This window comes from Nomascus leucogenys, unplaced genomic scaffold (assembly GCF_006542625.1).
Source record: "Nomascus leucogenys isolate Asia unplaced genomic scaffold, Asia_NLE_v1 001213F_47966_qpd_obj, whole genome shotgun sequence".
NCBI lineage: Eukaryota > Metazoa > Chordata > Mammalia > Primates > Hylobatidae > Nomascus > Nomascus leucogenys.
Genome location: NW_022096916.1, coordinates 10,668 through 32,080, shown reverse-complemented (window position 1 = coordinate 32,080; position 21,413 = coordinate 10,668).

Here is a 21,413-nt window from a genome sequence, read left to right as displayed (position 1 = left end):
TGATACTTTTTTTTCTTTTTTTGAGACAGCTTCACTGTGTCGCCAAAGCTGGAATGCCATGGCATGACCACAGCTCACTGTAGTTGTGACCTTTCAGGTTCAAGCGATCCTCCCACCTCAGCCTCCCAAGTAGCTGAGACTACAGGTGTGCACCACCATGCCTGGCTAATTGTTAAAGTTTTTGTGGAGATACGGTCTCCCTATATTTCCCAGGCTGGTCTCAAACTCCTGGGCTCAAGTGATCCTCCCACCTCAGCCTCCCAAAGTGCTGGGATACAGATGTGAGCCATTGTGACTGGTGAAGGGGTGATACTCTTAACTTGGAAGTTGTATGTTATATGTGTGAGACAGAGGGAGTGGGGAGGGGCATTTTCCTGGGAAGAGGCTCCATAAGTTTCATACCTTATGTCATAGGGTACCATGATGCCAGAAGTAATCTAGTATCACTGCCAAATGAGGCATGCTAAGCTCAGCCTCTAGCTGAGTGACTAAGAATGGGGCCTCCGCACCTCTCAGGTAAGCACGTGCATTTCCCTGTGCCCAGTGGGTGTGAATATCAGTCCTTCCTTGATCCTGTGGTAACATGGTAAGTGTTACTACCTCTCCTTTATTCATGAAATATTAAGCAAGCACAAATGGTGTGCCAGGGACTGCACTGGACGGCAGGGAGGAACAAGACCTGTCCTGGCCCTCAAGGCACTCACTGCCATGTTGACAGATGTGTAAAGAGATTAATTCCAGGCTTCTCAGTCAAGGTGTGCAGGCAGGTCATGGGAGCCAGGGGCATGTTTGGTTCGGAGGGACTAGGAGCAGGACAGGAGATACCCTTTTCTTACCACCTCCATTGCCCCTGCTGCACTGGAAAGCCTGGCCCTGGGGCAGCCTGTGGGGTGACCCGTGCTGCTCGGGGAGCTGCTTCCTGAGACTTCCCCTGATCTTGACATTCAAGAAGCGAGCACGGGGCCGAGGCAGGTGTGCCATCAGATAACCTGGGGCCACTCAGGTTTCTCCCAGCTGCCAGGGCTTGTGCCACTTGAGACGTCCGGGCCCTCCCTGCCACGACACCTCATAAGGCCCGTGCAGAGGAGCTGGGTAGGAGCCAGGGCCAAGTGGGGATGGCACAGATCACCTTCTGTGACTCAGTCTGGTCTTTCCTTCACCAGATGAATCAGAAGCTCCTGGAGGTGGAGCCCGGGAATCTAGTTTTTCAATGCTCATAGATGGCCCTAATGATCATTCCCTTTTGGGAACCCCTGATTACAATCATTTCTTGCCTTCCATGCCAGGAGCTGGGGGCAGGAGGAAAGGGGGACATGGCTATTTCCAGTGTCCTGTGACAAAGTGGGAAGGGGGGCCTTCATTCCACATCCTAGCCCTTCCATGACTGATCCATCAGGGGGCTTCTCCTCCCCCGTAGTGGGACCTGGGTTGTCATCTTTTCACCTGCCCTACATGGACGCAGTAAAAGGGGTGAACAACCCCCTTTGGTGATGAAGTTGGGGACTTATAGTACATGTGGGTATGTGGTTACAGCTTGAAGCACCAAACCCTCTGCGTGCAGGCAGAGCACTGATCATTTGAATGCCCTCCAACTGAGCCACCCCTCCCCGCTGCCGAATTGTGTGAGGTCGACAGGACAGCTCTTTTCATTTCCATCTTACAGATAGGGACATTCGTGGAGGCTCTCTAACTCGACTCAAGTCCTGTAAGCGTAAGTAGAAGGCCTGGCATAACACTTCTGGGCATCCAGAACTTTCTGTCCCATCGTTGTTTTCTCCTTGCTGTAGGTCCAGGTCAAGTGGTCTGCCTCTTAAATTAGGTAAAGTCCAGACCTCTCAAATTTAGGGACAGGGAGGGTGAGGGTCTCACTGTGTCCCCCAGGCTGGAGTACAATGTTACGATCACAACTCACTGCAGCCTCAAACTCCTAGGCTCAAGTGATCCTCCCACATCAGCTCGCCAGCCCCTCGTAGCTGGCATCATGCCCGTGAGACCATTCACCTCTCCTCTCACACCCTTCTGCAAAGAAAAGAACTTTAAATAATAGAATGAAATCACTTGTGTGGTAGATTGTATCATGTCCAAAATGTTTGCTACCCCTCCTTGGCATGAGCCTCACCTGAGGGCCTGGGGAGGATTACATACCCCTACCTTGTTGAACCTGGAAGGGCCACGAAACTTGCCTGGCACTGGTTGTAAGAGCCGGTGGGTGGTCCATCAGCTGTTTGTTGCAGTGACCTGCAATGTTCACATGGAGGCTGGTTTGTCAGCCTAGGTCCCAGGGTGAAGAAGATGGTCAGAGCAGCCAGCCACAATAGACATGAACAGTAGAGAGAAATTAACCCCTGCCATTGTAGACCAGTAGACTTTCCAGTGGTTGCTGCACCATAATTGAGACTAAACTGTCTGATTCAGTTTGTAATCCCACCATTCAAAGATTAGCCATTGTTAAGATTCTGGTGTGTATCTTAGCAGAAATTCTGATATGCAAATTAATGTATTTAGATACACAATCTTACAAAAATGGGATAATACACATCTTGCTTTGAAGCTTTCTTGTCTTATCTAATATGTACTGAGTGTCTTTCCATGGTAAGTTTATATCTAGATCCAATTTTTCAGTGTTGGGATCACAGTGTGGCTCCATAGTGTGGTAATGCATGGTTATGGCAAAAAATTTTTTTCCCAGTTTCTTTTATTTTCTCTTTCTTTCCTTCTTTTTTTCTTTTTTCTTTTTTTTTTTTTTCATCTCTGTCACCCAGGTTAGAGTGGAGTGCAGTGGCACAGTCCTGGCTCACTGCAGCCTCAACCTCCTGGACTCAAGCAATGTTCCCACCTTAGCCTCCTGAGTAGCTGGAACCATCACACCTGGCTAATTTTTAAATTTTTTGTAGAGGCAGGGTTTTGCCACGTAACTCACATTGCTTTTGAACTCCTGAGCTCAAGCAATCCTCCCCCCTTGGCCTCCCAAAGTGCTGGGATTACGGGGGTTACAGGTGTGAGCCACCGCACTCAGCCTCCAGTTCCTTTTTATTTTTTTCTTTTTTTGAGACAGAGTCTTGCTCCCTTGCCCAGTCTGGAGTGCAGTGGTGCAATCTTGGCTCACTACAACCTCTGCCCCCCAGGTTCAAACAATTCAACATCAACCTCCCAGGCTCAAGTGATCCTCCTACCTCAGTTCTCTACCCCTTTGTAGCTGATACTACAGATACACACCAGCGCGCCAGCATGCCCAGCTAATTTTTAAGTTTTTTACAGAGATGCAGTCTCACTATATTGCCCAGGCTAGTCTTTTTTTTTTTTTTTGACATGGAATCTTACTCTATCACCCAGGCTGGAGTGCATTGGCGTGATCTCACCTCACTGTAACCTCTGCTGCCCAGGTTCAACCGATTGTCCTGCCTCAGCCTCCTGGAGTAGCTGGGATTACAGGTGCCTGCCACTGTGCCCGGCTAATTTTTGTATTTTTAGTAGAGATGGGGTTTCACTATCTTGGCCACCTGGTCTTGAACTCCTGACCTCATGATCCACCTGTATCAGCTTCCCAAAGTGCTGGGATTACAGGTGTGAGCCACTGCGCCCAGCCATCCAGGCTGGTCTTGAACTCCTGGCTTCAAGTGATCCTCCTGCCTCAGTCTCCCAGTGTTGGGATCACAGGTGTGAGCTCCTGCACCCCGCTTAATTTTTGATAAATATAAACTCTGTGATGAACATGTTATGTAAATATTTTTATGCAATGGTTTGATCATTTTCTTAGGTTTAGGTTAAATCTCAAGAAGTGGAATTGCTGACTCTAAGGATTTGCACATCCTTTGTTTGGATACACAATGCCAGACTACCCGCCAGGAAGCCTGCCCAATTCACACCACTTTTGCCAGCCTGCTAGTGCCCTTTTCTCAACCTCATCAATAGCAAGCATGATCAATTTTTCCAGATGATTCCAACTTGAAGAGCATTCTTTTTTTTTTTTTTTTTTTTTTTTTTTGAGACAGAGTCTTCCTCTGTCCCCCAGGCTGGAATGCAGTGGCTTGATCTTGGCTCACTGCAAACTCCGCCTCCCAGGTTCAAGCGATTGTCTGGCCTCAGCCTCCCGAGTAGCTGGGACTACAATTGCACGCCCCCACACATGGCTCATTTTTTTTTGTATTTTTAGTAGAGATGGGGTTTCGCCATGTTGGCCAGGCTGGTCTCAATCTGTTGACCTCGTGATCCGCCCACCTTGGTCTTCCAAAGTGCTGGGATTACAGGCGTGAGCCACCGCACCTGGCCTAAAGAGCATTCTTGATCCTAGCTTTATCATCAGTCCTGCCTTGGCAACTGTTTTGTCCATCTGATTGATCACTGCCAAGTCAGAAAGCAAAGGGGATACAACCTCTGGGACCACCTAGGTAGAAGACTGAGCTGGAACTCAGTCTAATTTCCATGTCTTGTACATTACGTCTGAGTTTCTCTTACTTAGCCGACCCCCTCCTGGGAGAATCCTAGGTCTCCCTTTTATCTTTCTCTCCCTGCTGCCCCTTCTCCCTGAGGGGATTTTTAAGGCCAATTTTAAAATTATTATTATGAAACAAATAAAAAAATAGAAATATTGGACAGAATTCTAAATGAAAAAGAAAAAAGGATCACCCATAATCAGCGGTCCCAACAAATTTACATTGTTTTTATTTGCCTTATTTGCCTGTGTTCCCTTCCAGTCCTAGTCCAAATGCATGCCATATTTTTACCCAGATGTGACCCTAGCCCAGATCTAATTTTGCATTCTGCCCTTTTCAATTCTCTTGTCATAAGCAGTTTTCCACATTGCTACATGGTCATCATCTTATTCTAATTGTTGCACAACGTTCCAATGAGTGAATAATTTAATCATCATTACCCTAATGTAAGTCACTTACATGGTTGCTCAATTTTCCTATAATAAATATTGCTGTAGTGCATGCTTTTGTGTATATGGCTTCTTCCTTCATTTGAATTATTTCCTCAGGTCAATTCTCAAGAGTGAGATACGTCAAAAGGTACGAAGGCTTTAATGATTCTTGGTATGATAACTGGAACATTGTTTTCCAAAGGGTTTTTCTTTCTTTCTTTTTTTTTTATTTTCCTGCTCAAAAGTTAATACATGCTATCTTTCAACCATTCAGAAGAAAGCAAAAATTCTACTACCCAGAAATTACCACTACTAACATTTGGCCAACCATTCCTCCAGGCATCTCTGGATATACACATCTATCTATATGTATAATGTGCATAGATATACATATAGATGTAGACATAAAAATAATTTTTTACAAAAGGGATCACACCCCCATGCCAGTTTTGCAACCTGCTTTTTTACTCAACAACATGTCCTGGGTTTTTCTAATTGGTTCTGCCACCACCAGTGCCTAGGTGGTAGCAAAATGTAGTACAGCAGTAGCTGTAAGCCACACACTGTACCAAGAATTTTATGTACATTAGCTAATTTAAGCTCTGCAATAACCAAATGAGATAAGTTCTATTATCATCATGCCCATTTTACATGAGGAAATAGGCTCAGAGAAATTGACTGCACAGGGCCACAGAGCTAGGGAGTGGTGGGGCTGGCACTCCAAAACAGATGTTTATACAAGTAATACACAAACACATGTCTACTGGAAAAGATGAAAATAATAAATGCAAGCAAGAGCATAGCATAGAAACTAAAGTGTGGGTCGGGCACAGTGGCTCATGCCTGTAATCCCAGCACTTTGGGAGGCCGAGGCAGATGGATCACGAGGTCAGAAGATCGAGACCATCCTGGCTAACATGGTGAAACCCCATCCCTGCTAAAAATACAAAAAATTAGCCGGGTGTGGTGGCGGGCATCTGTAGTCCCAGCTACCGGGTGGGGGCGCCGAGGCAGGAGAATGGTATTAACCCAGGAGGCGGAGCTTGTAGTGAGCTGAGATGGTGCCACTGCACTCCAGCCTAGGTGACAGATCAAGGATCCGTCTCAAAAAAAAAAAAAAAACACTAAAGTGTGAAAGTCCCATTTACACTTCCACAGAGGTTTGGTGTGTGTATCAGTTAAGTTTAGGTTCAATTGCATATAACAGAAAACCAAAATAGCATAGGCTTAAACAAGATAGGATTTGTTTTCTTCACGTAAAAGAAGTCTGCACATAGCATTTCAGGGCTAGCATGGTGGGCCCATGCTCATTAGTCATGAAGAACCCATTTTCAGTTTATGGCTTCGTCCCTAAGGTCTCCACGTAGACTAATGTTGTCTCTGGAGCTCCAGCCATCATGCCTGCATTCTAGGCAATAAGGAGAAGGCTGGAGGAGCAATGCCATGGTTTTTCCCAGATGAATCAGCCTCTCTCTAAAGAGCTTTCCCTAAAGTCCCCCTGCCCTATGATATCGCTTTATTTCTTTTCTAAATTTTTTTTTATTTTTTTGAGATGGAATCTCACTTTGTTGCCCAGGCTGGAGTGCAGTGGCACGATCTTGATTCACTGCAGCCTCCACCTCCCGGTTCTAGTGATTCTCCTGCCTCAGCCTCCCAAGTAGCTGGGAATACAAACGTGCACCACCACGCCCGGCTAATTTCTGTATTTTTAGTAAAGACAGGGTTTCACCATGTTGGCCAGGCTGGTCTCGAACTCCTGACCTCAGGTGCTCCACCCACCTCGGCCTCCCAAAGTGCTGGGATTATAGGCGTGAGCCACTGCACCCGGCCTGATATCAGTTTATTTCTAATTGGCCACCCTTATCCACAGGGAGGCTGTGCAGTGTAGTTTTTAAACTGAGCATTTTGCAGCTTCTCCAACCCCAGCTCCCCCCGTAATACAAGTGCTTGTTTAATTTTTTTTAAGGGGGAAAGAATGGATATTAAAAGAAAATTAGACAATTCTGCCACCATGTATATCCTTCCCAATCCTTTCCTACAAATTTATATATGTATATATTGTGAAAGTTGATTGTACAAATTGGGTCATTCTTGCCATCAACTAAATCAGAGTCAATGGGTTGGGGGGAAAAGCACTTGGGACACATAACTTCGCTTCAATAAGTACATTTTCCACAAGCTTGGCTGCTGAAACTGCCTCTTGAAACCTGAAACTAGTTTTATCTGATGGTTACTGAAACAACCTGCTGCAACTCTAAGGCTAGCTTTACCCACCACCTTCACTCACCAGTCAGCACTTGGCATCCCCAAAACCTTACTAGCACCAATGAACTATCTTTCAAAACAATTCTCCTTTTCATAAAACCCCCAAACATCTCTTTGTTCTTTGGCTGTACTAAAGACCACCCAGTCTGTGTGTATGCCCCAAATTGCAATTGTTGCTTCTGAGATAAAATGTTAAATTTAGAGATTCATCTCTACATTTTTATTTTGACTTTGACAATATGTACATATATAATAATATAGTTTTAAATGGTACACTGTTTTAATTTACATTTTAAAGCCTTACTGACCAGATTAAACATTCTCCATTAAATATTCATTTACTAATTATTGTGTGCACAGTTAAGCTCTTTGCCTACTTAGCCAATTAAAACCTGGAAGATATCTTGAGCCAGTTGAATGGACTATCAAGGTAAAGAGATTACAGGCTCACACCTGTAATCACAGCACTTTGGGAGGCCGAGGCGGGTGGATCATGAGGTCGGGAGATCGAGACCATCCTGGCCAACATGGTGAAACCCTGTCTCTACTAAAATTACAAAAATTAGCTGGGTGTGGTGGTGTGTGCCTGTAATCCCAGCTACTCGGGAGGCTGAGGCAGGAGAATCACATGAACCAGGGAGTCGGAGGTTGCCGAGATCGCGCCACTGCACTCCAGCCTGGGCGACAGAGCGAGACTCCATCTCACAAAAAAAAAAAAAAGAGAGAACAAATAGATGGATAGATGATAGGTTATTAACGCTCTGTATTATTTGCTGCAAATACTGCTTCTAATTTGCTATCCTTTTTATTTTTCATGGATTTTTACTTTTTTGGAAGTGAGTTTTCCAGAAATTTCAACTACATTTATATATTTAAGTCCATCTTTTGCCTTGAGGCTTTTTCTGTTAGTCCCAGGCTCAGACATTAGTCCCACCTCCAGAGATATGGTTGGTGTTGAAGTTGGCCTTCTCCTCCCAAGAGGGGCAGTCTAATGTTGGTGGCTAGGCCTACCTGGGTTCAAATCTGAATCTTGACTGTCACTTCCTACTATACAAGAACACATCTGTCATCTAAGTTCTAGTTTTCTTGACTCTTGGTGAGGGGGTTGTATCAACCCCAGGTTCTTAAACTTGTCTATGCATCAGAACTGTCAGAGGCTCCAAACTGCACATTCCTGCCCCTCCACCTCCACGCCTCAGCTCAGATCTACAGAACCCAAATCACTGTATCCAGGAGTCTGTATTTTTTAAAATGCTCCCCTGAGCCTGACATTCAGACATGTTCCAGAATCGCTGCACAAGCCAGTTTCTGAGAGTGCCTCCTACACCAGGCTCTCTGTGCAGTGGGTGAGTGAGAGGAGGGTGGTGGCCCTTGGCCACTGTGTCCCCCGAAGCCAGTTGGCCCTGCCTTGTCCTCTTGGGTCAGAGCTCCCATTTCACATCCAGCCTGAGCCACAGCCCATTCTCCCTGCTTTCTCAGGGCTGGGGCTGGGGCTGGGGGTGAAAGGGTCATCAGGATCCTGCAGTGTGAGTGGGGTTGGGGGGCTGCCACGGCAATGCCCCTAGGAGGGGCCAGTGTTCCCTACTGGCTGGCTTCCCTTAGTGAAGCCTCTCTCCCGATGAATCTCCACCTCTCCAGCTCTGACAGCAGGACTGAGACCATGCGTTCCTTGCAAGGCAGTCCTGAGATCTGCGATGATGGGTGGATGGAAAAAGTCTCGAGCAGTTCCTGCCACAAAATGTGCATTTGACAAATGTGGTAGATGTTACTATTAGTGCTTTCTTTTTCTTTTTTTTTTTTTTTTTTTTTTGAGACAGAGTCACTCTGTCGCCGAAGCTGGAGTGCAGTGACATAATCTCAGCTCCACCTTCTGGGTTCAAGCGATTTTCCCACCTCAGTCTCCCGAGTAGCTGGGACTACAGGTGCTCACCAGCACGCCTGGCTAATTTTTGTATTTTTGGTAGATGTGGGGTTTCACCATGTTGGCCAGGCTGGTCTTGAACTCTTGACCTCAAGCGATCCACCCGTCTCGCCTGCCTTGGCCTCCTAAAGTGCAGGGATTGCCAACTGTGAATCACCGCACCCAGCCACTATTAGTGTTTTCATTGGAATTTACAGCTGTAGAGGAGGCGAAATTTTATTCCTTACCATCTTGGGGTTTTTTGGCTGGGACTCAGAATTAAACTGACATAAGACAGATTAACAGGAGAAAAACACCCAAATTTATTTAATACAGTTTTTATGTGGCACAGGAGGCTTCATAAGGAAATGGAGACCGAAAGATGCAGTTAGAATTGAACACTCAGCTAGGCACTGTGGCTCACACCTGTAATCCCAGCACTTTGGGAGGCCAACGCAGGCAGATCACTTGAGGTCAGGAGTTCAAGACCAGCCTGACCAAAATGGTGATGTGAAACCCCCGTCTCTACTAAAAAAAAAAAAAAAAAAATTAGCCAGGCATTGTGGTGCACACCTGTGGTCCCAGCTACTCGGGAGGCTGAGACAGGAGAATCACTCGAGCCCAGGAGGCAGAGGTTGCAGTGAGCAGAGATTGCAACACTGAACTCCAGCCTGGGCAACACAGTGAGACTGTCTCAAAAAAAAAAAGTATAGAGTTGAACACTCAAAGACTGACTTAGACAAAGGGTAGTAAATTATGAAAACCTGAGCAGGCTGTTGTGCTTGGGGTAGGGTAGTTAACTGGGTAGAGAAGTGACTAGGAAGATAATGGTTAGTTTAAGGAGGTTGGTTTGTATAGATTTACCTCAGCCTCAAATTTCCATCCTTGATAATAAGAATGATGTTTTCCTCTGGTATAGAGGGGATGTCTTTTACATGGGAATTTCATCTACTGCTTTTTTTTTTTTTTTTGAGACATAGTTTTGCTCTTGTCGCCCAGGCTGGAGTGCAGTGGCATGACCTCGGCTCACTGCAACCTTTGCTTCCGGGGTTCAAGTGATTATCCTGCCTCAGCCTCCCAAGTAGCTGGGATTACAGGCATGCACACCACGCCAGGCTAATTTTTGTATTTTTAGTAGAGACAGAGTTTTACCATGTTAGGCTGGTCTCGAACTCCTGATCTCAGGTAACCCACCCACCTTGGCCTCCCAAAGTGCTGGGATTACAGGCATGAGCCACCGCGCCTGGCCATCTATTGCTTTTAAGAAGCAGAAGGTTGGGAGGCCGAGGCAGGTGGATCACGAGGTCAGGAGATCAAGACCATCCTGACTAATACAGTGAAACCTTGTCTCTACGAAAAATACAAAAAATTCGTTGGGCGTGGTGTCATGCGCCTGTAGTCCAGCTACTCAGGAGGCTGAGGCAGGAAAATCACTTGAACCCGGGAGGCGGAGGTTGCAATGAGCCAAGATCGCGCCACTGCACTTCAGCCTGGACAACAGAGCAAGACTCTGTCTCAAAAAAAAAAAAAAAAAGCAGCAGAAGGGGCCAGGCATGGTGGCTTACACCTGTAATCCCTGCACTTTGGGTGGCTGAGGAAGGAGGATTGCTTGAGTCAGGGATTCGAGACCAGCCTGGGCAACATGGTGAGACATTCATCACTATAAAAAATTTTAAAAATAGCTGAGTGTGGTGGTGCAGCTGTGGTCCTAGCTACTCAGGAGGCTGAAGTGGGAGGATCAACTGAGCCTGGGAAGGTCAAGATTGCAGTGAGCTATGATCTGCCACTGCACTCTAGCCTGGGTGACAGAGTGAGACCCTGTCTTAAGAAAAAAAATAAAAGCAGAAGGAAGATTCACATGATCTTCTTGCACCTGCTATTTTTCAAATGCCTTTAACTCAAAATAGTCAATAAGCCAGAGCAGCAGATTTTGGGGTAGCATGTTCTTAACTCCACAGTGCTCTGGGCATGCTGGCTCTAGAGAATACAGGTCTTGAACAGGAATTCCTGATGCCTGACAAGACAGAGAGAGACCCGTCATTTCCCTGTGCTGCTCAAACTTCAGTAGACAGCCCTGACTCCTGGAAAATTTTCCCTCTGGCTCAGCATAGAATTTGTCACCTCCTGGGTGGCTAGGAGGCTGTGCACCATGAGGCCCACTGGCAGCCTCTAGGCAGTGGGCACCCATACAATGTGACTCCTCCTACCAGTACTCCCTGCCTTCTCTCAGCAGGTCAGGCAGGAGTGGCCCCATTCCTCGAGTGGCTGACTAATCTGGGCAGGGACTGCCCCACCTGCCTCCCAGATCCCTGACACCCGGGACACCCCAGAGGTTGCCTTTCCTCCTGCCTCAGCCTCCTGAGTAGCTGGGATTACAGGCACGTGCCACTGTGCCCAGCTAATTTTTGTATTTTTAGTAGAGACGGGGTTTCACCATGTTGGCCAGGATGGTCTCGATCTCCTGACCTCGTGATCCGCCCTCCTTGGCCTCCCAAAGTGCTGGGATTACAGGAGTGTGCCACCACACCCGGCCTAGGGCATTATTATAATGGAATATTTCACATTCATGGCAAATCCCAATTTATATATATATATATATATATATTTTTTTTTTTTTTTTTTTTTTTTTTTTTTTTGAGACAGAGTCTTGCTCTGTCGCCCAGGCTGGAGTGCAGTGGCGCAATCTCGGCTCACTGCAAGCTCCGCTTCCCGGGTTCAGGCCATTCTCCTGCCTCAGCCTCTCAGAGTAGCTGGGACTACAGGCGCCCGCCACCACGCCCGGCTAATTTTTTGTATTTTTAGTAGAGACAGGGTTTCACCGTGGTCTCGATCTCCTGACCTCGTGATCCACCCGCCTCGGCCTCCCAAAGTGCTGGGATTACAAGCGTGAGCCACCGCGCCCGGCCGCTTTTAAGCTTCTTGTTCCTTTAATGTCCTGTTGTAGGAATTCAAGCCACATTTTAAAAATTCAAAAACGTAACATACATTGAGGAAACAGTCCATATGTCCGTTGCTGTGTGAATGAACAAAATGTGGTATATACGTATAATGGAATATTAGCCTTAAAAAAGAGGAAAATACTGATGTATGCTACTCTGAAGACATTATGCAAAAAAGCTAGTCACCAAAAGACAAATACAGTACAATCCCACTTATATGAGGTACCTAGAATAGTCAAGTTCGTAGAGACAGAAAACAGAACAGTGGTTATCAAGGGATGGAAGGAGGAGGGAAAGGACATTTATTTTTATTGGGTATGAAGTTTCAGTTTGGAATGATGAAAAAGTTCTGGAGATAGATGATGGTCATGGTTCTACAACAATACGAATGTACCTAATGCACCTGAACCGTACACTTAATATTAAGATGGTAAATTTTATATTATGAATATTTTACAATTAAAAAAATCCCCCAATCTATAACATACATTGGGAAAAGTGCATTTTACCTGCATATTCAGTTTAACAAATAATTACCAAGCAAATGTATGTATAATCACCACCTAGCCCCCAAAATGAAATATTATCAGAGTAACCTGTGTCCCTCCCCATCACAACCCTCTTCCTTCCTGAGTAACCACTATCATGGCTCTAACATTTGCTTTTGAAAATCATACTGTGATGCGGTAATGCAGGATAAGTTAAATCTACACTACAAAACGCTACAAAATATTTCTTTTAATTTCAATTTTTCCATAAGTGCCAAAAAAACCCCCCACTTAATAACTTTTAAGTGCTCTTTCTCCCTTTCCTTTGCTGTTGAAATTTCTCATTCTAAAATCTATTTTGGTTCCACAGTTGACCTCACCTGCAGAATTTAATTAAAAAAAAAAAACCCCAAAAAAAACCTTCAGCGTAAATTTTCACTCCTCCCGTTCTCCCTTGCCTCCAACTACAAAGAAATAATGATTTAAACCCTTTGTGCCCTTTTAGAAAATTACACAGATACCCCATTGTGGGAGCCTATAATCCCTTCGTGGAAAGGAAGAGATTAGCATATGAATACAAAGCAAAATGAATCCAGAATACAAAATGATCTACTGGATTGTGAAGCTCTTGTATGCTTAAAAATGTATTTATTTCCTCTTTTTGTATTGCCCCTTTAGTGGTCTCAGGGTTAAGGGAATTGAGCTTCCCTTTCTGGTTACCCGGAAAAGGATAAAAACAAAATAAAACAAAAAAACACCAGATTCTAAGAGGTGCAAAGCCAGCAGATGGCTCACAGCGCCAGTGGAATCGCCACTGGAATGTGCTACCCTCGACACGAGCTTGCTTGCCGGCGAGGAGTGTAGAAAGTGCTGTTCACAAACTGCGTGGTGAAGGAGAAAAAGCGACAGAAGAGAGAGCCATAGTGCTGAGGTTGAAGGCCCGGCCCTGTTGCACAGGGTAAGTGGCCTTGGCTAGGCTGCAGCGGCGAAGGGGAAGGAAAGAGGGTTTGAGCTGGGGGCGGGGCTTGCGGCACAGCGTGGCTCCTGATTGTTGGAGCGCGGCTGCCAATCTCGCAGAATCGCTCGGTTAACCAGTGCGCTGGCGAGGCGCGCTCAGATATACTGAGCGAGCCTTGAGAAACGGTCTCAGATCGGGACGGTGCAGCAGCCCGCAGCCTCAGCCAGGGAGTCCCAGCCGCTTTCAATGGAGGCCCGGCCAGCCACAGCCTCAGCACCATCACCCTCAGCAGCAGCAGCAGCCGCACCACCACCACCATTATTATTTCTACAACCACAACCACAACCACCACCACCATCACCACCAGCAGCCTCACCAATACCTGCAGCATGGAGCCGACGGCAGCCCCAAGGCCCAGCCAAAGCCGCTGAAACAGGAGCAGAAACACACCCTCCAGCAGCACCAGGAAACGCCGAAGAAGAAAACAGGTCTGGGAGGGAGGATGGGTGGGGGAAGGGGGTTGGGGGTGGAGGACAGGGGAGATGGGGGTGGGGCTGGATCCGAAAAGCGCGGACCGGGTCGGGGTGTGTGTGTGTGTCCCCTCCGGCTCTGGGGATGCCCCTTTCATTCTAGAGCTCGGGCTGAGCAATGGGGTTTGCAGCGCCCTCTCCTTCCCTCCAGCATGGGAGAGGCCCAGCCAGGCCAGCGTGACCTTCCTGGCCCCGGCTGAAGGGAGACCCGCTGGGTCGGCCTTGCAAGTCCAACCTCATTATTCTTTTCCCATTCACCTCCCTGCGTCCCTGGAGTTACCTCAATTTGGGGGCCCTGAGATGGGGTATACCTACCCCCCAAAAAAAAATCCCTCGAGGTGTAACTCAGGAAGGCCTAGTGAAATCCCGACTCGGATGGTGTCGCGAGACCCTTTTGCAGGCGGCGAGGAGTAGGTAGGCCGAGTTGAGGAAGTGCCCCTCACCCGCCACCCCAAGCCCACCTGTGCCTGGGGGCTCCCCGTCTCGGGGTGGGGGCTCTTGGGACCCCTCATCTCTCGGGTCATTTCCACCACTAAACGCCCTTTTTGGGCACCGGACCCCACAGTCTTGTCCCGCGGCTCCTCCCGAGGCCGACGCCCCGCGCCCGCTCCCCCCAGAGCCGGCGCGGCTGGAATGTTCTCTCTTCCTCCCAGGGCCGCTTCCTGTCACCGACTCCGGCCCACTGAGGAGCGGAGGGGGAAGGGTGTCGAGGGCCACGTGGGGCGGCGGAGCCGGGTGACCCGGGATCACCACCGGCCGCAGCCTCGCCCCCTGCACTGCGGGGGCTCCGGCGCCCCCCGCTCCGCGGCCGCCTCTCCCCCTGTCGCCGGCCGGGGTTGTGTAACCCGGTGGCGGCGCGCGGCCCCGGGCGGGTCCCTGGGGTGAGGGGCGGGGGCGGTTGGGGTGAGGGGCGCGGGCGGTTGGGGTGAGCGGCGGGGCGGTTGGGGTGAGCGGCGGGGGCGGTTGGGGTGAGGGCGGGGGCGGTTGGGGTGAGGGGCGGGGGGGGGCGGTTGGGGTGAGGGCGGGGGCGGTTGGGGTGAGCGGCGGGGCGGTTGGGGTGAGCGGCGGGGCGGTTGGGGTGAGCGGCGGGGCGGTTGGGGTGAGCGGCGGGGGCGGTTGGGGTGAGCGGCGGGGGCGGTTGGGGTGGGGGAGGGAAGAGGCCAGGACGGAGCGGGCTGCGCAGGGCCCAGCGCGCCAGCGGCCTTGTTTCCCGCTCCCGGGTGCGGCGGGGGGCGCGGGCAGTCGGGGCGGGGAGCCGGCCTTGAAGCGGAGCTGAGGGGGAAGGAGGCCGCGGGCGGCGGCCGTGGCTCTCCTAGGGGCAGGAGGCCTGGGGGGGGCGGCGGGGGGATTCATTTTGGGTAGAGGCGGTGCCTGAGGCCAGGTGGGGTACCCAGCGGGAACCCAGCTCCCCAGTCAAGAGTTTCTCTGCCACAGGAACCTCTTCTCGTGCCAGGTTCGCTCACGACTCCGCCTCTGAGGCTTTCACTTGGGCCTTTTCCTTCTAGCACCTCATTTTCTACAAAAAAAAAAAAAAAAAAAAATCCAAAAACCTTGTTCCATTCCCCTCCCCACCCAGCACTTACCTTCTGAGCTTGGGTAGTGTCTTTGAGGTGAGGGATTTTAAAAAATGTTAGGATGGGGAAGAGTGCGAGCTTTTTGACCCCTCTTTCTTGTCCTTAAGGGTGAACCCAAGTGGCTCATCCATGAGGTTAGATTACTAGGATGAGGCTTCTCTCCATGTTAAAAAGAAAGGTATTTTCCGTATTTTAAAATCGATATTGATCCCCAAACTAATCTTAACAAACGAGAAATTGAGGGTAAAAGTCATGTAAGAAAGTATTTCACGAGAAGTGAGCTTAAAAGTTTATAACCCACGGAGATTGTAAAAAATAAGGGCTCTTTATAAATCAAAGAGAAATGAAGCGTAAGAAAGCGTATCTTAAACCCAGCGTATCAAATTTGATAGAAGGAATTGTTGAGAGCTGGAGAAAAACTAAGTGCTTTTTTATTGCAGATTGTAACTTGAAGACTAAAATTAGAATGTTAGATTTTCCATTTTGGGACTTTGTAGGGACCTGATAGTATGCAATAGAAGTGAACACATACACACGAGTTAGGTGTTTAATCCTAAAGATTTGGAACAGTTTAAAAACAGGGACTATATAACTAGATTTTTTAGCATTAGATCTTGTTCAAAAGATGAGAAAATACTACCATATTATGGCTGCATAAGGCAATATTGGTGTTGAGATTGAAAAATTGTATCTCATCGGTCAGGTTAATGTACTCTTGCCAGACTTCTCTCTACATAAAGAAGCAACCCGTGAACCATTCAAGGTGGTATTCCTCCAAATATTTCTTATCTTGGAAGGGGTGGATAAAGGGGAGGAAACTGGAATTAGCAGTTTTGACAGAATGTAAACAATTTGGGGCGAGTGTATGGTTTGGTCACAGTACTGTTGCTTTGCCATGCATAATGGTAATAACCAAGAAAACATAACAGTGTTTTTGAAATTTATCTGTAACATGTTGAGGTAGGCTTTGGTAATCCATTACTCACAAACCTAAAGAGGAACAGTTTTTATCCAGAAGAGGGCGCAAGAGAAGGCCAAATGTGTTGAGTAATTTTTTTGTAATTGAAAAGCTGGATTTATCAGGACTCAAGTTTTGCTGAGTCTTTTAGAAGTAGGGTTAGTATAAGCAGCCCTAAATAATAAAAGCGCTAGGAGTCCTTTAATAAATTTATTCTATAATGTTTACATTTTTCTTAAATATCTACTATTTAAAAAGAAAATTTCTTTCTGGCATACTTCATACATATCAACAAGGTTGTCATGAGAAAAACTTCATGTAGTTAAACGAGATTTTCTTTCTTTTTTTTTTTTATTAAAACTTGCGGGTGGGAGCACAGTGGCTTCTAAGCCGTTTTTTCATTGTTTGGTGATTTCCAATATCTGAGTCACTACATACTAGTAATCTTAGGAAGAATTATTCTAGTTAGCTTTGGTTCAGCTCAGTTTGGAGATTGGATTTTTTGCTATTTCAGATGGCTCATCTTTAACTGAAATCTGAAAAGTTGTGACTAATGGGCGCAAGGATATAAACCTTTGTTTAACCTGTTAGCATGTTAAATGATACAGGTAGGTCTTGTATTCCCTCCAGAGTTAGGTAAGGAGATAAAGTCATATCTGTTAAAAATGATGAGAGCCTTTATTTAGGAACTTCATGCTTTTCTTTCTTTCTTTTTTTTTTTTTTTGAGACGGAGTCTCGCTCTGTGGCCCAGGCTGGAGTGCAGTGGCATGATCTCGGCTCACTGCAACCTCTGCCTCCTGGGTTCAAGCGACTCTCCTGTCTCAGCCTCCCGAGTAGCTGGGATTACAGGCATACGCTATCATGCCCAGCTAATTTTTTTTTTTTTTTTTTTAAGTAGAGCTAGGACTTCACCATGTTGGCCAGACTGGTCTCAAACTCCTGACCTCAAGTGATCCACCTGCCTGGGATCCTAAAGTGCTGGGATTACAGATGTGAGCCACTGCACCTGGCATTTTTTCTGAGGAAAAAAGCTTTTAGAAAACATCCTAAGCAATAATCTCTTTCTTCCTGTTTCATAGTTAAAATTGTGCCACCAAAATTTTGATTTGATTGGCTGTCATAGGTTTTCCAGCAGCCAAAAAAATGTTTAAAAATGTAACCCTCTGGAATCTAAACTCTTAAGAGTTCTAAGAAATCTAAGAGGCCGCCGGTGTGGTGGGTCTCACCTGTTATCCCAGCACTTTGGGAGGCCCAGGCGGGCAGATCACTTGCGGTCAAGAGTTGGAAACCAGCCAGGCCAACATGGCGAAACTGGGGATCATGGTGCATGCCTGTAATTCCAGCTACTCGGGAGGCTGAGTCAGGAGAATCTGGGAGGCGGAGGTTGTGGTGAGCTGATATCACATCATTGCACTTCAGCCTGGGCCACAGAGCGAGAGTCTGTCTCAAAAAAAAGAAAAAAATTACTCTTACAAGATGTATTCTCTCGTGGTACAAGTTTTGTGCCAGTCTGTTTTAGGAATGATTATGCCTTGAGTATGTTTTCTTGGGTTACTTTAATACAGTAGAAGAAAATGCCTTTATTTGTTCAGTTTTAGTATTTGTACCTTTTTTTCTAATGTGGAATGAGTAAGTCCTGTTGTGAATCTAATAGACTTCTACATTAAGTTATTTTGGAACGATGGTTCTCAGACTTATAAAAATAGCAGTATTCCTATTAGACTCCTCATTTCTGCTGCCTTAAATGTGTGTGGAGTGTCCTTCCATTGTGTATCTCTCTTTTTTCTTTTTCTTTTTTTGTTTTGAAGCGGAATTTTGCTTTTGTTGCCCAGGCTGGGGTGCAATGGCCCAGTCTGGGCTCACTGCAACCTCCGCCTCCCGGATTCAAGCCATTCTCCTGCCTCAGCCTCCCAGGTAGCTGGGATTACAGGCATGCACCACCATGCCTGGCCAGTTTTGTATTTTTAGTAGAGACGGGGTTTCACCATGTTGGTCAGGCTGGTCTCGAACATATGTTCTCCTTCCTTGGCTTTTTTGTCTTTGCCTTTTTGTTTTGTTTTGTGTTTTTTTTTTTCTTTGAAACGGAGTCTCACTCTCTTGCCAGGCTGGAGTGCAGTGGCATAATCCCGGCTCACTGCAACCTCCGCCTCCCAGGTTCAAGTGATTCTCCTGCCTCAGCCTCCTGAGTAGCTGAGATTACAGGCGCGCACCACCACACCTGGCTAATTTTTTGTATTTTTAGTAGAGATGAGGTTTCACCATGTTAGCCAGGATGGTCTCGATCTCCTGACCTCGTGATCCTCCTGCCTCAGCCTCCTAAAGTGCTGGGATTACAGGCATGAGCCACTACGCCCGGCCCCTCCTCCCCATACTTCTTTAGACTGCTCAGATATGAAATCACTTCAGAAACGTACCCAAATATTTATTATGATCCTGCATGTTTGCCATTTCACAATCAATGACATTTTGAGGCCACATTGACTATAAATAATCACATCTGTCTTTGGAAAAGCCACATTCTGTTTCACACTAATTTTTTTTTTTTTTTGTCCTTGCAAAGTTGGCTTTCTGGATGGAGAGAATGATGTGTCTGGCAATAGGGATCTGTACGTTTCCTATTTCAAGAGCACACGAAGTATTGACATCCGAAATGAAAACACAAAAGGAAAAGCTTAAACTTGCCACGCAGAAAGTTCTTCAAGCTTGAATAGTGTTTTCATAACCATAGTGGGTTTTTTTAGGATTATAATAGTTTTTTTTAAATGCTTTATATACTTAACAAATGTAATCAAATCATTGCAAATTCTTCTATGGAAGATTTAGGCGCTGGCAGCAATAGTTACATAAATTATAATGTCAACTATGACAAACTTTCTATGTGTCTAGAGCTAGACTATAAAATAGAAGTGTGCCATCATGGCTACAAATGGTTAAGAATATAGATTCTAGGCTGGGCACGGTGGCTCACTCCTGTAATCCCAGCACTTTGGGGGGCCAAGGAGGGTGGATCACCTGAGGTCAGGAGTTCCAAGACCAGCTTGAGCAACATGGTGAAACCCTGTCTCTACTAAAAATACAAAATTTGGCCAGGTGCGGTGGCTCACGCCTCTAATCCCAGCACTTTGGGAAGCCGAGGCAGGCGGATCACCTGAGATCAGGAGTTCGAGACCAGCCTGACCAACATGGTGAAACCCCATCTCTACTAAAAATACAAAACTAGCCGGGCGTGGTGGTGCATCTCTGTAATCCCAGCTACTCAGGAGGCTGAGGCAGGAGAATCACTTGAACCCGGGGGCAGAGGTTGCAGTGAGCTGAGATCGTGCTATTGCACTCCAACCTGGGCAACAAGGATGAAACTCCATTTCAAAAAGATAGATAGATAGATAGATAGATAGATAGATAGATTCTAGAGTCAGAATGCCCGGGTTTGAGTCCTGGTTCCACCAGTCATCAGCCAGGTAATCAGGATCAGGTTATTTAGCCATTTTTAATCTTTTTTTCTTTTCGTGCCTCATTTTCCTCACCTATAAAATGGGTATGTTAAAAATAGCACTGGCTGGGCGCAGTGGCTCACGCCTATAATCCCAGCACTTTGGGAGGCCGAGGCGGGTGGATCACAAGGTCAGGAGTTCAAGACCAGCTTGGCCAAGATGGTGAAACCCCATCTCTATTAAAAATACAAAACTTAGCCAGGTGTGGTGGCAGGTGCCTGTAATCCTAGCTACTTGGGAGGCTGAAGCAGAGAACTGCTTGAACCTGGGAGGTGGAGGTTGCAGTGAGCCAAGATCACGCCACTGCACTTCAGCCTGGGTGACAGAGCGAGACTCTGTCTCAAAAAAAAGAAAAAGCACCTACCTCATAGATTGCTGTATGAATGATAGATAGATATAAAATAATTAGAACAGTGCCTGGAGTATAGCAAGAACTCAATCATGGTTGCTGTTACCATTTAGAAAAAAACAATTGTGGTGAGATTGCTCTTTTTAAGCTAGTGGCTATTAGGTATCATTGATGTTATATTTTAATTTTATTTATTTATTTATTTTTTTGAGACGGAGTCTCGCTGTCGCCCAGGCTGGAGTGCAGTGGCGCGATCTTGGCTCACTGCAAGCTCCGCCTCCCGGGTTCACGCCATTCTCCTGCCTCAGCCTCCGGAGTAGCTGGGACTACAGGTGCCCGCCACCGCGCCCGGCTAATTTTTTGTATTTTTAGTAGAGACGGGGTTTCACCGTGGTCTCGATCTCCTGACCTCGTTATCCACCCTCCTTGGCCTCCCAAAGTGCTGGGATTACAGGCGTGAGCCACTGCGCCTGGCCGCCATGTTATATTTTTAAAAGTATGAAATGACCTTTCTACTTCATTTACAGAGTTGAAACTGTGGGACAACCAGACAGAAGAGACAGCATAGGAGTGTGTGCAGAAAAACAGGATGGATATGACTCTCTGCAGCGGAATCAAGCTGTGTGCATTACTACAAATGGTAAGAGATAAATAACTGTCATTCTCTTGGATATATATTAATTATTTTAGTAATATATGAATCTGTTCCAGTTTCATACATTTATAGTAGGAGATGAGAAAATTTAGGTATTTTCTTTCTTTTTTTTTTTTTTTATTATGAAGTCTCACTCCATCACCGAGGCTGGAGTACAGTGGCATGATCATAGCTCGCTGCAGCCTCAAATTCTTGGGCCCAAGCCATCCTCCCACCTCAGCCTCCTGAGTAGCCGGGACTACAGGTGCATGCCACCGTGACTGGCTAATTTTTTTTATTTTTAATTTTTTGTAAAGATAATTGGTTGCCCAGGTGGGTCTTGACTCTTGGTTTCCAGCAATCCTCCCACCTTGGCCTCCCAAAGTGCTGGGATTACAGGCGTGAGCCACCGTGGCTGGCTGAAAATTTTGGTCTTAATGACATAATTTATGTGACTACCAT